The 14,317-nt window shown below is 33.6% G+C and overlaps 1 pseudogene; it reads left to right on the top strand.

Annotated features, from left to right (window-relative positions):
- The first annotated feature begins 1,964 nt into the window (after positions 1-1,964).
- On the top strand, positions 1,965-7,673 carry LOC115984728 (annotated as a pseudogene).
- The last annotated feature ends 6,644 nt before the right edge of the window (positions 7,674-14,317 follow it).

A 14,317-nucleotide genomic window follows, 5' to 3' on the forward strand; every position in this document is an offset into this window, starting at 1 on the left:
TAATTATATTACACTTTACACTTACATAGGTGGTAATGTTTTATTGGTTAAGAGGACCATTTTAGCAGTTTTATTGGTGGACCTAATAATTTCTCCTTGTGTATTGTTAAATGATCGATTTTCTCAAAATATTAAACTATTGAGATATGATAAATTTAATAATTTAACCACATATATCTAACACTACCCCTCACGTGTGGGCTCAAACTTCATTTTAATAGGTGAGACCCAACATGTGAGATTTTAAATGGGAGGTAGAGTGGAGGAGACAATAATTGGACTTAGAATCTCATACTTTGATACCATGTTAAATTATTATCTAAAAATTATTTTGTGTTTTTAGATGTTTTGAGAAATTGTTCTTAAAAATAGTTTTTTAGTGTTTTTCCACTCGTATCTCTTTGACACCTGTTTTCTATTTCAATTTTGGCGAAAACACCATTTTGATCCCAATATTTCGGGATTACAGTCAATTTGGTCCCTATATCTTGAGAGCAATCAATTTGGTCCCCACTATTTTCAAGTCATAGTCAATTTAGTCCCCTGTTAAATGACTAATGGAATCTGTTTACGTGGCAAATGGAATGTAGATGTGGCACGAATTTAATTAAAATATAAATAGTTATCTTATGTGTCTTAAGTAGCCCTTTCAAGTCAGCCCATCCACATAAGCTTCTTCCACTATTAGTCAGACAGTTATCAAAACCCTCACTTCTGGTTAGACCCAATTGAATTCTAAATCCTCAAATTGAAATTCCAAACCCCAACCCAACCCCACGTTGAAATCCATCTTCACAACCAATCTCTTCTCTCACTTAATCCTCACAAACGATTTGCACACATCATTTTTCAAAATCTTACTTAAATTTGTACACATAGATGTATAAAGTCAATCATACTTGCACGTGTTAGTTAACTAGTAATTATTTTCTAGTGTGCAAAAGCAAAAGCCATTTTAGTAACACAACTTTTCCATACAATGCTAAAAGCCTTATAGTTGAATTGACACCTTCTCATGCACAAAGTGTTTGGGGGTCTAGGGGGGAAAGGGTTCGAATTGCGGGGTTAGTAGCATATTATAATTATCTCTTTAAAAAAAAAACTTTTTTTTATACAATTGTTGATATGGGTTAGTTATGATTAATTAGGACAACATTACTTTTGTTGATTCTAACATTGACGTAACACTTATATTATGCATTAATCATAACTAGTTATACTATTATGTCCCTATACTTATTGTAAATTTAAACAATTGAAACTTGTATTGCAATTATTTATTTATATTCCAAGATCATTACTACTACTACAATAAGAATAACAAAGCTCTAATCCCAAAGCTGTAAGATAGAATATAGATCATCATAGATAGATTGAGATAGTTACCATTTTTTTTTTTTTGGTCATTATTCTATCCGAATCCATTCTTTAATAATTAAGACTAGGAATGGAATCAAAATTTTCACCAAGGGATCAAAGGTATAAATGTATACTAAATTTAAATTTACAATAATATATTGATCAACTTGACATGCATGCGGCTTCCCTTTTATTCTTGTTTATATAGCACCCACAGTAGATGTGGCAAATGTGGCAAATGCCAAATATTTGGCACATTTGCTACACCAAACACAAAAAATACCTCCCATCAGATATGGTATATGTGCCAAAATTATACCATTTCTATCAGTATTGTTGCAAATTTGCAACGGTATGGACAGAAATGGTAAACCGAAATATTGTTTTTTATTCGGTTTTCTCTCTCCTTTCACTTCTGGTATTGATTTTTTCTCTCTTCCCACATTAGACCCAACTCCTTCTCACATCAGACCCAGCTCCTCCCTCAATAGAGAAAGAACAAAATGACACACTCCACATCTTCAAACAATAAGCTCCAAGGCAAGGTGGCCATTATCACAAGCTGAAATTGGTGGTTACTGGGTTTAAAGTGGTGGGTTGTTTCAATGGTTGCTGGGTTCGGATTGGTGGTGGTCGTTTGGGTGTTGGCTGGGTTTCACGGTGGAGATCGATTTTGGGTATGGGTCACGATGGAGATTGTGTTTGAGATCGGTTTTGGGTTTTAGTTGTCTCTCCCTCTTCAGTTGTTTGGGTTTCAGTTCCGATGGTAGTTGGTGTTTCAGTGGTGGAGCCGTGGCTTGAATCGGTTGGGGCTTGGGTTGAATCGGTTGTGGGTGATGGGTATTTTGGCTTGGGCTGAATTGGTGTTGAGATTGGTCGGTGTTCATGGGTATTTTGGCACAAGCGGCATGGGTGAGGCCACTCCGATCATCGCCGTCGTCATTGCCATTGTCATCGCCGATCGTCATTGTCGCTCCGATCTCGCTGATCTCTCTCTCTTTTTTGGTGGTTGTTTGTTTTAATTTTTGGTGTAGGGGCTGATATTGGTTGTAGTGTTTGTTTGAGTTTTTGTTTGGTAGCAGTGGCTGATATTGGTGGTTGGTGGTTGATCTGTGGGGGTGGTCGGTGGTTGTGGGTTGTGGCAATTGATCTGCCGTGTGGGTTGTTGTGGGTTGTTGTTGCTGTTGTTGATGATAATGGGGGAGGGGATAATATATTATTTTAATGTGTAGTAAATAATATTTTAATGTATATGATTGAATTATAAAAGATTTGATAAATGAGATGTTGTAAAATGATGTGGTAAAATAATAAAGTAGGCCTTTGGTGTGGGAAAATGGCATAATTTTTGCAACATCTGCTTCGGATGCTCTAAAGTATATACAATTTTTTTTTCTCTCTCTCTTTTATTGTTGTTGTCTTTACCCCATATCAAGTCCTAGTTAGTATTTAACTACGAAAAATTCCAAGTTGCAAAAACTTTATAATTTGGTGCAGGACTATATTGGTTTGGCGGTAGGGTTTGGAATAATGGCATCAATGTTTGGAGTGTCATTGGCAATATTTCTCTTGGGAATTAAGCGGTATAGGAAGCAGGGTCCCATTGGGAGTCCATTCACCAAGATGGTGCAGTTGTTTGTGGCGGCAGCACGCAAGTGGCGCCTGAATGATAAGCATAATGTTTTGGGTGTTTTTAATGGAGAGAATATAACTAAGGTCTATGTGAAGGCTCAACCAGCATTAGTTCAAACTTTGGCTCATACTAAACAATTCAGGTACATGCCGAGTTTAAATTAAGTACAAAATTTTCATTGGTGATTTTGACCTATATTACTAGTAAGTTTGTTGTGGATCAGTGGCGTTTGATTTTTTTTTTTATTGATAAGTTACACACATATTTAGCGGTTCTTGAACTTATGAACACATCAGTCATTTTATTATTATGGGAGGAAGAAATGCGAGTTGAATTTAATTAGTTCATCGCCCGTTTGATTATCTTTTGACTAGTGAAAGGATATATAGTTTCCTCCTCTAAGTGTGTGTTTGGCATGAATGAAATTTGGTAGTTTATTTTATTATTCAACTTATTTTTGTTACTATTCATGAGTCTCATTGCACTTTTGGTACTATTTATAGGTCTCACTGTACTATTTCAACTAACTTTTACCTTTATCTATAGTACCTTCAGCAAAAAATTTTCAGTTTCAACAAAATAAGTAAATCCAAATAGACCCTAACTCTCAATAGTAGGAATGTGGGACTAAATGTTTTACAAAATGGCACCATACCTGGTAATAGTTACATACTTACATTAAATTCAAAGGTTATTAACAAAATAATATCTTAGATAAATTTATCTTATAAATAAGACAAAATAACAGTGAATGACTAATACGTGTTTTTACATACTTTACCTTATATATATATATATATATATATATTTTATATACTTTACCCTTTGATCCAATTTGAAATCAAATAACAGTGAACGACTAATTCGTGTTTTTTACTAACTAATTATTTCCTATTATTCATTTTCTACAAGCTACTAATTAACTAGAATTTGAATTTACCTATTTCTTTGTACATAACAGTACCAGAACCAGTACCTTCTCTCCCATTATCTAATATGTTTGCTAAAATGTAGCTTTTATCCACCAAATTAGTCGGGTAAAGTAAACCATTTATTCGTCTTTTACAGTTTTATACTAAATAATTATTTTCCAATATTCATATACTACTAGCTACTTAGCAAAAGAAAAGAAAATACTTCTAGCTAGCTAGAATATAATAAATCTATTATAGTATTTTGCATTATTAGAACCAGCAAGGTATCTCTCACTATTTAACATTCTTGTTAAAATGTAGCTTTCTTTTCTATCTTCTTTTTCGATGAAGCTATTAAATTGTGGCTTTCATCCACAAAAATTAGAATAAGTCTATTTATTTTTCTTTTCTTTTTCTTCTTTTTTTCCCATACTTATCTAGAACAAGTCTATTTCTTTTTGTAATTTTTTTTTGATGAAAATTTCTTTTTGTAAATAAGATTACTAGAATTAGTAAGTATATCCCATTATTCTACATGCTTTTTTTTTTATATATGCTTTTTTTTTTGATGAACAAAAAATGGGTAGAGGGGGCGATCTGAGTTGACGTCTTCTACCTGGGCATGATCATAGTAACACTCTACTTGCTGGACTTGCACTTGCGGGAGTAGAAGATCCGGATGAGCCATAGTTGTGCGCCCAACCTCATTGAGAACGCTAGTGAGCATGAGCCGAGAGCATAGAATTATTTTCCAGACACTTCTCATTGTGGAATTTGAATTTGGGACCTCCACCTCCCAAACCTTTAGGAGTGAGCCCATGACCACTAGACCAACCACCCTCGGTGGTTCGACATGCTTGTTAAAATGTAGCTTTCATCCACCCAAATTAATTAGGTTAACCATCTATCTTTCATGCAATTTGAAGTAATAAAATTGACTCTTGCTTAATCTATGCGAATAACTGAAACTAATTTTTTTTTTTGGTGGTAAAAAGGATACTTAAATTAAAAGCTAAATAGAAACAACGTCTTCAGGGCAACACATGTTAAGATTTATACCATTAAAATCCGAATTAAAAACTAGCTCTATGTCCACAAGCAACTATCAAATAAAAGGAAATCTAAACTTTGCTGAGATCCCATCCTAGCAAGGCTATCAGCATATCTATTAGTTTCACGGAAGCAGTGCTTAATATGAATCTGGAGGAATTGGGATGCTAGGTGCTTGCAATCATCCACAAGAGGAGAGTTAGCTAAGTTGAAGTTGCTGGTATTAGTAAACATATGTTACATAACTACTTTAGCTTTAGCATCAATTTCAACTTCCACAAGAAGGAAGTTTCTTGCAAGACAAATAGTAAGCCCATCCCGTAGGGCCAAAAGCTTGGCAAAAAAACTTGAGGCTCTCCCAACGTTTCTAGAAAACCCGATCACCCAATGTTTCTGAGGCGGATCCGTTGGTATTCAGTTCCATCCATCCAGCAGAAGGTCTCTCCCATCTAATCAGCTTCTGTGTAATCCTAGACGGAGGCGAAACTATTTTCTTTTCATATCTAGCCATCCTTGCTTTGCTTGACATTTTTTTTTTTTGGGTGCATAAACGAGAATTTATTGAAGTTCATACTACCTACTAAAAGAGCAGTAACTTACAAGACAGACTAAACCCAACATACAAGACAAAACACTAATTTAAACACTAACAACAACAACACCTGGACTTCATGACACAATTAAAACAGAGTAGCTAAAGCTTTATTTGCAGAAAACTCCACGAGATGAGACAAAACCCATGGAATCCCAGAAGAGGCATTGTAGGAAAAAGGTGGGGCATGTGTCATATAGAATTTCCTATAATAACCCATTTAAGGCCTTTTGTTAATAATTCTCGTCCTTTTAGAAGAGCTTTCCAGGAATGTGAGCCATTTTTAGAAGTAGTGGTAAGAAAATTGCTAGTCCAAAAATATCTTAGTAGTATCTATCCAAAGGAAGCCATGGATTGATTTTTTCTATTTGATATGAGATGCCTTACAAGTAAAAGAGTGGTTTGCATCAGGAAGTAGGCTAAAGGTGAGAGGATAGACTTAATAAGAGTAATTCTACCAGCTTGAGATATAAGCTTCGCTTGCCAGTTACGGATTTGATTATTAATTCTGTCCACAAGAGGGGTGAAGAGACTGTTAGCTTTCCTGGTTGTTAGCAAGGGCATGCCCAAGTATTTTCTTAGATTAGTAACTATTGGCATTTGAAGGTGGGCAGCAATGTCTTGTTGTGTTTAAGGAAGGGTGTTCCAAGAGAAGAAAATTTTGGATTTTTCTTTACTACAAATCTGACCCGAGATGTTGCAGAAGTTTGTGAAAATATTAAGAAGGGTGGTACATTCAGGGATGGTGGCATGAGAGGAGAAGATGATATCATCAGAAAAAAGAACACGATTAGAATTTATAGGTCTCCTGCCAACTTTGATAGGTTTAAGTTATTTTGTGTGTAGTGATTGATCTAGCTGTAAGGATGATTTTAATTAGATTCTCAATTTTGCGCTACATGTCCTATCTAATTCACTTGGTAGAAAAATTAAAAATTAGACAAAATACGTGATGCAAAATTGAGAATCTAATTAAAATCTAGTATCATTACCCTTTTTGATGAATTTTAGTATTATTACTCGTGAAACACTTTTTTTTTTCTTCTTTTGATAATCACTCGTGCAACACTTCTGTTTCTGCACATCACTCAATACTCATAATGTGTGCCTATAAATATAGAATTTCTTTCTACTTCTCTCTTTTTCTTAACATAGTATTAGTAATGGACTTGCCTTATTCTTGATGTATGTGACTTAATTAGCTTATTCTTAAGCAGATTCTTAACTATTACTATCTGAAAAATGCAGGTTTTTGGACAAGGCAATGATCATTGACAACACTGATGCATCGAGCAAAACCAGAAATCCTTGGAGGATATGCTCACTAAATCAAGTTCAAGAAGTAAAGCTTGTTCTCCGCCTCATCCCCATATGGTTTAGTTGTATAATGTTCACTGTAGTCCAAGCTTAACTTCACACCTACTACACCATTCAAGGTAGTACCATGATCCGATCAATAGGACGCTTACATATTCGCCCAGGATCACTTCAAGCCTTTGTAGGCATAACAGTCTTATTCGCCGTTCCATTCTATGATCAAATTTTTGTCCCAATAGCCAGAAAATTTACAGGACATCCATCAGGCATTACAGTGCTACAAAGAATAGGAGTTGGACTATTTCTATCCATACTCAACATGGTTGTGTCAGCTCTAGTAGAAGCCAAAAGGGTCAGCATTGCGAAAGAATATAACCTCATGGATAAAACTAAAGCAACAATTCCAATGACAGTTTGGTGGCTACTTCCACAATACATGATTTATGGTTTCTCTTATGCATTCGCAATTGTGGGACTCCAAGAATTGTTCTATGATCAAATGCCAGAAGCACTGAGAAGTATGGGAGCTGCAGCATATATTAGTATGGTTGGAGTTGGGAGCTTCATGAGCAATGCTATTGTGTCTATTGTGCATGAAATTAGGTCAAGGCATGGTGATAAATGGCTTGCTAACAATCTTAATCGTGCACACCTTGATTACTACTGGGTTCTAGCGGGGTTGAGTGCTTTGAATTTGTGTGCTTATGCATGCATTGCTATGCGCTTTGTCTACAAAAAGGTTGAGGAGGCTGAAAAAACCAACGAAGAAAAGTGGGTTATAACGAGCACCCATAATGGAGAATTTTAAGACTAGAGGGGCATGCTATATTAGTAGGTTAATTAACAAATAGAAATCGCCATCCCATTCTTAGTGGAATGAATGGTTTTTATTATAAATTAGAATAAAAAACCAGATTACAAAGTGTAAAATAAAATGTATAGTAGAGATATGCTTTATTAGAGATAGCAACCAATGGTTTGCTAAGGAGCTGGGTTTTGAGAGTTTGGTAGTGGAAGGAGATTCAAAAATCATTATCAACCCAATCAATGGTGAAAATATGCTCTACTTTGAAGTATGGCATATAATACAAGACATTAAGTTACTTAGTTCTTCACTTAGAAATGTTTTCTTTCACCATGTTAAAAGGCAAATTAATTGTGTGGCTTACAGACTCGCAAGTTGTAATTCTTTTCATATTTGGATGGAGTCTATTTCTTTTGACATTCTTGATGTTTACAACTTTGATCTTAGTCTGATTGATTAATAATATGCCCTATACCTAGGGCTTTTCCTCAAATAAAAAAGAAAAAAAGAAAAAAAAAAAGAAAAGAAGATAAACCAGTAAATATTTATGTGTTTGAATGCTTATATATAATGTGAAAAAAATTGTAGATCTTTGAAAGAATATTTTCCTTTACTGTTTAATGTATATCAGTAAATACTAAATATGTTTTTGTGTGCATCTTTAGTTACTTACTTGACTACGGAATTTGAACTAAATAGTTGGGCTCTTTGATAGTCATAGGGAAATTTTTCATTCTTTCTTAAATTTATTTTTTCAAAAAACTTCACTACGGAATTTGAACTAAATAGTTGGGCTCTTTGATAGTCATAGGGAAATTTTTCATTCTTTCTTAATTTTTTTTTTTTCAGAAACATTAGGGAGAGTGGATGAAGTGGACTATTAATACAGCAGCATCAAACAAAAATAAAAAATAATATAAGCAGAGCTTCGGACCATTTTGTAGTGTCTCTATTTGATAATTATTTCGGTTATCAAATGGAATCTGATAAAACCCCAGATGCTCAGCTCCATGGTTAGGTACACATTATTTGTGGCACTTCAGTCACTCATAAGATTTATGACATGTCTAATTGACCACTATTACATCAATCTGGTTCATTTTCTAATTGTTTAGGTTCACTGCTTTCTGCAATGACAAGCTATTTCTACCTCTTCCTCCCTTTTAGACCTTTGTTAAGAGCATTTTTGGGCAACAAATTAAAAAAGCCTAAGGCCCATATATCAGTAATTCAAGCCTACAACTTGTAAATGTGGACTATGTATTTGACAAAATCAATATATGAACTTGGCTTAATTTGGGCCCATGCAATAATCCAAAAAAAACTGTCATTAATATAGCCCACAAAGATGATGAAACCAGCCAACAAAAATTGGAATTAGGCCCCACCAAAAATCTAGCATTGGCCCACCAAGCGCATACAGCTGGGCCCAAGCCCATGGATGGAAGAAGAGGCCAACAATAGATAAAAAAAAAAATAAAAAAAAATGGCAGAGTATCATTATGTAAATACCCCAGCATAATATTTTCTTTTTTCTGATTCCCCCGAATCATCCCCCTTTTTTTGACTAGATTGCAATTCCCTTGACCTCTAAAGTTCCAAAATGGCAACGAAAATTGAATAATATGTATTGGGAAAGAAATTAGGATCCTTTATTTTGAAATTGATTCATTTCATAATTCAGATTAAATATTATAAATAGAAAAAGTATATCTAATTAATGTCACATCATTTGAAATTTTAAATACTAGGCAGTTAGCATTATGTACAATGTCAGATTATAGAAAATAAAATCTTAATTATGAAATGAATTATTTCAGTGCCTAGGCATGTCATTAGTCCATTCCTTTATCTTTGCACCTAACTTTCATAGAGATCTAGCTCTTTAACTTCAGAAATGATAGATAATGGCCTTGAGGATACCAAGAAGCTCTTCATCCCTTGAAAACAGTCCAAAGGTGGATGGAATGCTGCCATTTTCATCATCTGTAAGCCAAGACAATCAATTTAATTCCTCCTCTTAATTAAGTAGCTACTCTCAAAACTTCAACTTATGCTTAAAACTTGGTTATTGATTCTTTTTACTTCGTTTTGCAGTTGTTGAAGTGGCAGAGCGATTCACATTCTGTGGCTTGGCTAGTAACTTCATCATGTACCTCACAGATGAACTCCAAGAGCTCACCTCCACAGCAGCTAAAGAATGTCAACACTTGGGTAGTCTTTTTTGGGAAAATTGGTTGATTGAGTTTTATTATTTTTAGCTTTACTATTGGTAATTTTTGTTGTTGGGCTAATTTCTTTGAGCATGTATATTTTGTTCTAGATTTTAGACATAAAAATATTTTTTAGGCCTTTAAAAGGAGGAAAATGCTAGAGTTACAATTTTTTTATATAAATTGTTAATGTAGTGAGTGGTTATTGCTAGTTAAAAAAGTGGTGGGCCTAAATATAAATCAATAAGAATTTACTATCTCAACCATTTGTAAAAATGTTATAGAAAATTTTGTAACTATAGCATTATTCTTAAAAGAATCAATGATATTATTAAGGGGGCAAAGTGTAATTTTATAGAACAAAATTGTTAAAATTAGTACCTATATATATACTAGTAATTTTTTATTTATTTATAAAATAATTAGGGGGACAATGTCCAAGACTACCTCCCTCCATGAGTGGAACAGTAATTGCTCATTTTTTTTCAAGAATATTCATGCATAGCCAATTAAATTCAATAGAATGATGCTCTTTCTTTACTCTAGGGATGCTCCTTGGATAATTAGATGCTAATTAAGATTAGTGATTCTAAACCAATTTTTTGTTCTACTAAAATATACAAATGTACATATCACTAGGCCTTTTGCTAACAAATTTAGTTTTGTGTTTTTAAAATTTTTGTTTTTAGGTGTTTTGAGAAATTGTTCTTAAAAATAGTTTTCTAGTGTTTTTCACCCAAATCTATTTGGCACTTGATTTCTATTTCAATTTTTTTACTCAATCCTTCTTCTCTTCAAAAACAAAACACAATAGATCATGCAACTAGCCAATCCTTCCACCGCACCCAAACCACCAATTGCACAACTCTTTTTTTTTTTTTTTTTTTTTGAGAAAGACCAATTGCATGCACAACTCAATTAACATAATTACAATATATTATTATTATTATTATTATTAAAGAAGGTGAATGGTATACACAAGGATAGAGAAGATTGTAGATAGAAAATGGTTCAAGGATTTAGTGTGAGTGAAATTCGGCCATTTTTTTGTTAAAAAGTTGGACTCAAATTAAGTTTAAATATATGGGTTTTGTTGGGTCTAGGGCAGAAGAAAATACACCCTGTTACAGGTATATGTTTCTCCCTTCTCACAGCTAGTGAGACTTATCAAACTATGAGAAGAAGGAAGCATACACTTGTAGCATGGTATATTTCTTCCTAGGGCAGAGGCACATTATATAGTATTTGCCAAGGTTAACACAATTTTTTAAATCCAATTGCTACATGTTTGTTTCCCAAATGGGCTGGCTTAGCTACCTGGCCCGCCAACAATGCCAGTGACTTTGTTGACCTAGGTATACTCATCTTCAAAGCCCAAATTGTTTCACACGAATCTTCCATTCAATTCTATATACCATAAGTCCATAATATTGGAATATCAAAACCATCTTCACCCTCCCCATTACATTGTTCCCTATAAAAATAGATTTCTCCTACTTGAGCAATTCAAACTGTAAACAAATCAATTTGATTATATTCAAAATTCAAGTAGCATGTTATTTGACTTTAAGTTTTGTTTGTTTCACGGAAATCAAGTAGCATGTTATTTGGTTATCAACACAACTTTCATAAGGGGGCTATCAGATTAAAACCTTTACATATTTTGAGCAAAGTAATATGCCAAATTACATCTTGAGGTAGTTAGTGGGATCTCATCGTTACACATAGTCACAGTAAGGAAAATTATGCCGTGTGGTGATAGTTAGCCAATAATAGTCTCAATCTATAGTAATAACCTCTATGATACAAGACTCATTATTGTATCCCTCTGGAATATATTTTAGAGAGAAATGGTGCTAGTTGCTTATGTTTGCGCATGAAAGAGAGTTTGTACAATGATCTGATCAATCGGACCCAACTTTTTGCTTCAGGCAGCATCACTTTAAGCCCTTCTAGACCTCACTATATCATCATCACTATACCATTGTACGATCCCTTTTGGTCCCAATTACAATAAAAATCTCATGACACCATTCTTGAACTACAATGCTACAAACGGTAGGCCTTGGTTTATGTTTATCATTGCTCAATATGGTTGTGGCAGCTAGAGGCCAAAAGGGTTACAATTGCAAAAGAATATGACCTCATGGACAAGCTTGAAGCAATTGTTCCTATGAGTGTGCGGTGGTTACTTCCACAATACATACTTTGTGGCTTGGCCAATGGCTTGGTAACAATCTTAATTGTGCACACCTTGATTACTTCTATTGGGTGCTAGCAGGGTTGAGCAGCACCTTGAATTTGTGTGTTTACATAGGGATTTCTATGCATTTTGTGTATAAAAAAAGTTCGAAGGGGATGAGATACTTTCATCTAATAAGTATATATTAAATATGTACATTGATAGATCAATAAATTGTTTGAAATCTTACATAAAAAATCTAAAAAATGTTAAATTGAACATCATATCAAATGTTGCATTTACAGTGTACACCTTAATCAATCTCCCACCAAATAACAACACAAATAAAATATCAATATCACTTTTAAGTATCATAGAGTTTTAGCAACTCCAAGAACATGTCTTGTGCTATAAGTCATAAAAAAGGGAACCTAGCTCAACAATAGATTTAATACATTACAAACCAAATAGCAAAATACCAAATGAATAAAAAGCTAGCAGCTCTAAAAAAATTGTTAGGTTAACATGAATTATAAAGAGCAATGACATTTAAAACAGAAGGAAAAGGTACTACGTGCAAAAACTTAAAAAATCCACTAGTACAAAAATTTCGACACAATTATAAGACAATGCAGAATTTTGAGCCAACTCATTATTTAATTTTATTAGGTACAACCTAGCATCACTGTTGAAAATTTTCTATAGGCTGGCTTTGCTTTCCCACCAACACCACCTTTGACTTTGTACTTTGTAGCGCCAAGTGTCATATTCTAAGCATGGTGTGTTTCAATATTCAAACCCATTTTAGCTCTCCACAATAGATTGTTCCTTCAAAAATAGATTTCTCCTACTTAAGCAATTCTAATCGTAAACGAATCAACAACTAAAATCAAAGATTTTTTTTTTTTTTTGAGACAGTTCTATGAGTATTGTTTTATCAAGATATAGACATTTTTACCTTTTCTTCTCTTCCAACTGTTATGGTGCAAATTTATAATTGATAATAATAAAAATAGTATTAGTAGTGAATTCATGTAAAAGTAATGTCCATCTAATTATATTTTGACACGTGCTAATTGTAAATGATTATGAAAATTTTGATGTACTTCCTAGCTCTATTCTTTGTTCTATGCATTTTACATCAATACTTTATAACCAATAATCCACAAGATTCTTATTGTAAACACAGTTAAAGGCTTACAGGCTGAAAGGCATATGAGATTTACACCAATAAAAAAAGGAAGAAGAAGAAGAAAAAAAGAAAAAGAAAGGAGAGACATTTCTAGAGAAAATTGCTGTCGAGAATAAAGTGAAATACCAAAATGTACTGTAGTAAAACAAGAAAGAAAATCCATGGTGCAAGTTAGAAGCTTTATAGGACAACAACTTTGATCACTTTCTCATCTCTGCTAATAGCCATAGCATAGCATTGTATCGTATATGGGAACAAGACACAAGCATCAACTTTAATAGCTTTTGTCATTTTGCATATAAACAGAAAAACTTAATTTTGAACCGCTACTCTGCTTAGAGCCTTAGATGCTCCAACCAATTCATAAAGAGAGAGGTCTTTTGACTTTTTGAAAACATAAATTAATGATGAAATCAATGAACCTGAACCATCTTAGTTAACTGAGGTTCGCAATGACCAGTTTTTGTTTTTTAATGCATATAGTTCAGAACACACTGGGATAGTGGGATCTTACAAATATGTCCAAATGCTTTGTCAAAGGAAAATAGAATAGCTTTTTCTAATTTCAACACAGCATCCACAAAGAATAGAAAAGGGAAAAGCCCACGCATCATTTCATTTTTAAGAGCTTTTGAAAATAATTGGTGTGGTTTTGGGTGTGTGTTTTGTTGTGTCACTAGAGTTTTCTTTTTTAAAAAAAAAAAAAAAGCTCTTGCTAGAATGGAGAAAAAATAGGGTGTTGAAAATGTGATATATAATGTATATATCTTGATTTCTTATTGTAGGTCCCTCCTCTAATGTTTTTAAGAGACACACATCGTTCACACCTGCCGCGAAGGAAATTAATATATGGAGCGTTTGGCTAAAGAAAGATCTTCTTCTAATGTTAACTTTATTTTGTATTCGAATTCCTTTTCTTGTATATTTTGTAAAAGTTATTTGTTGATGCTTAGGGTGTTTAATTTCCTATCTTCAACTTTTGTAATCTTTGGTTTTTTAAAATTAAATTTCATGTTATCCAGTAAAAAGAAGAAGTTGATAGCTAGCTTAAGGAATAAAA

Source organism: Quercus lobata, chromosome 4, assembly GCF_001633185.2.
Source record: "Quercus lobata isolate SW786 chromosome 4, ValleyOak3.0 Primary Assembly, whole genome shotgun sequence".
Classification (NCBI taxonomy): Eukaryota; Viridiplantae; Streptophyta; class Magnoliopsida; order Fagales; family Fagaceae; genus Quercus; species Quercus lobata.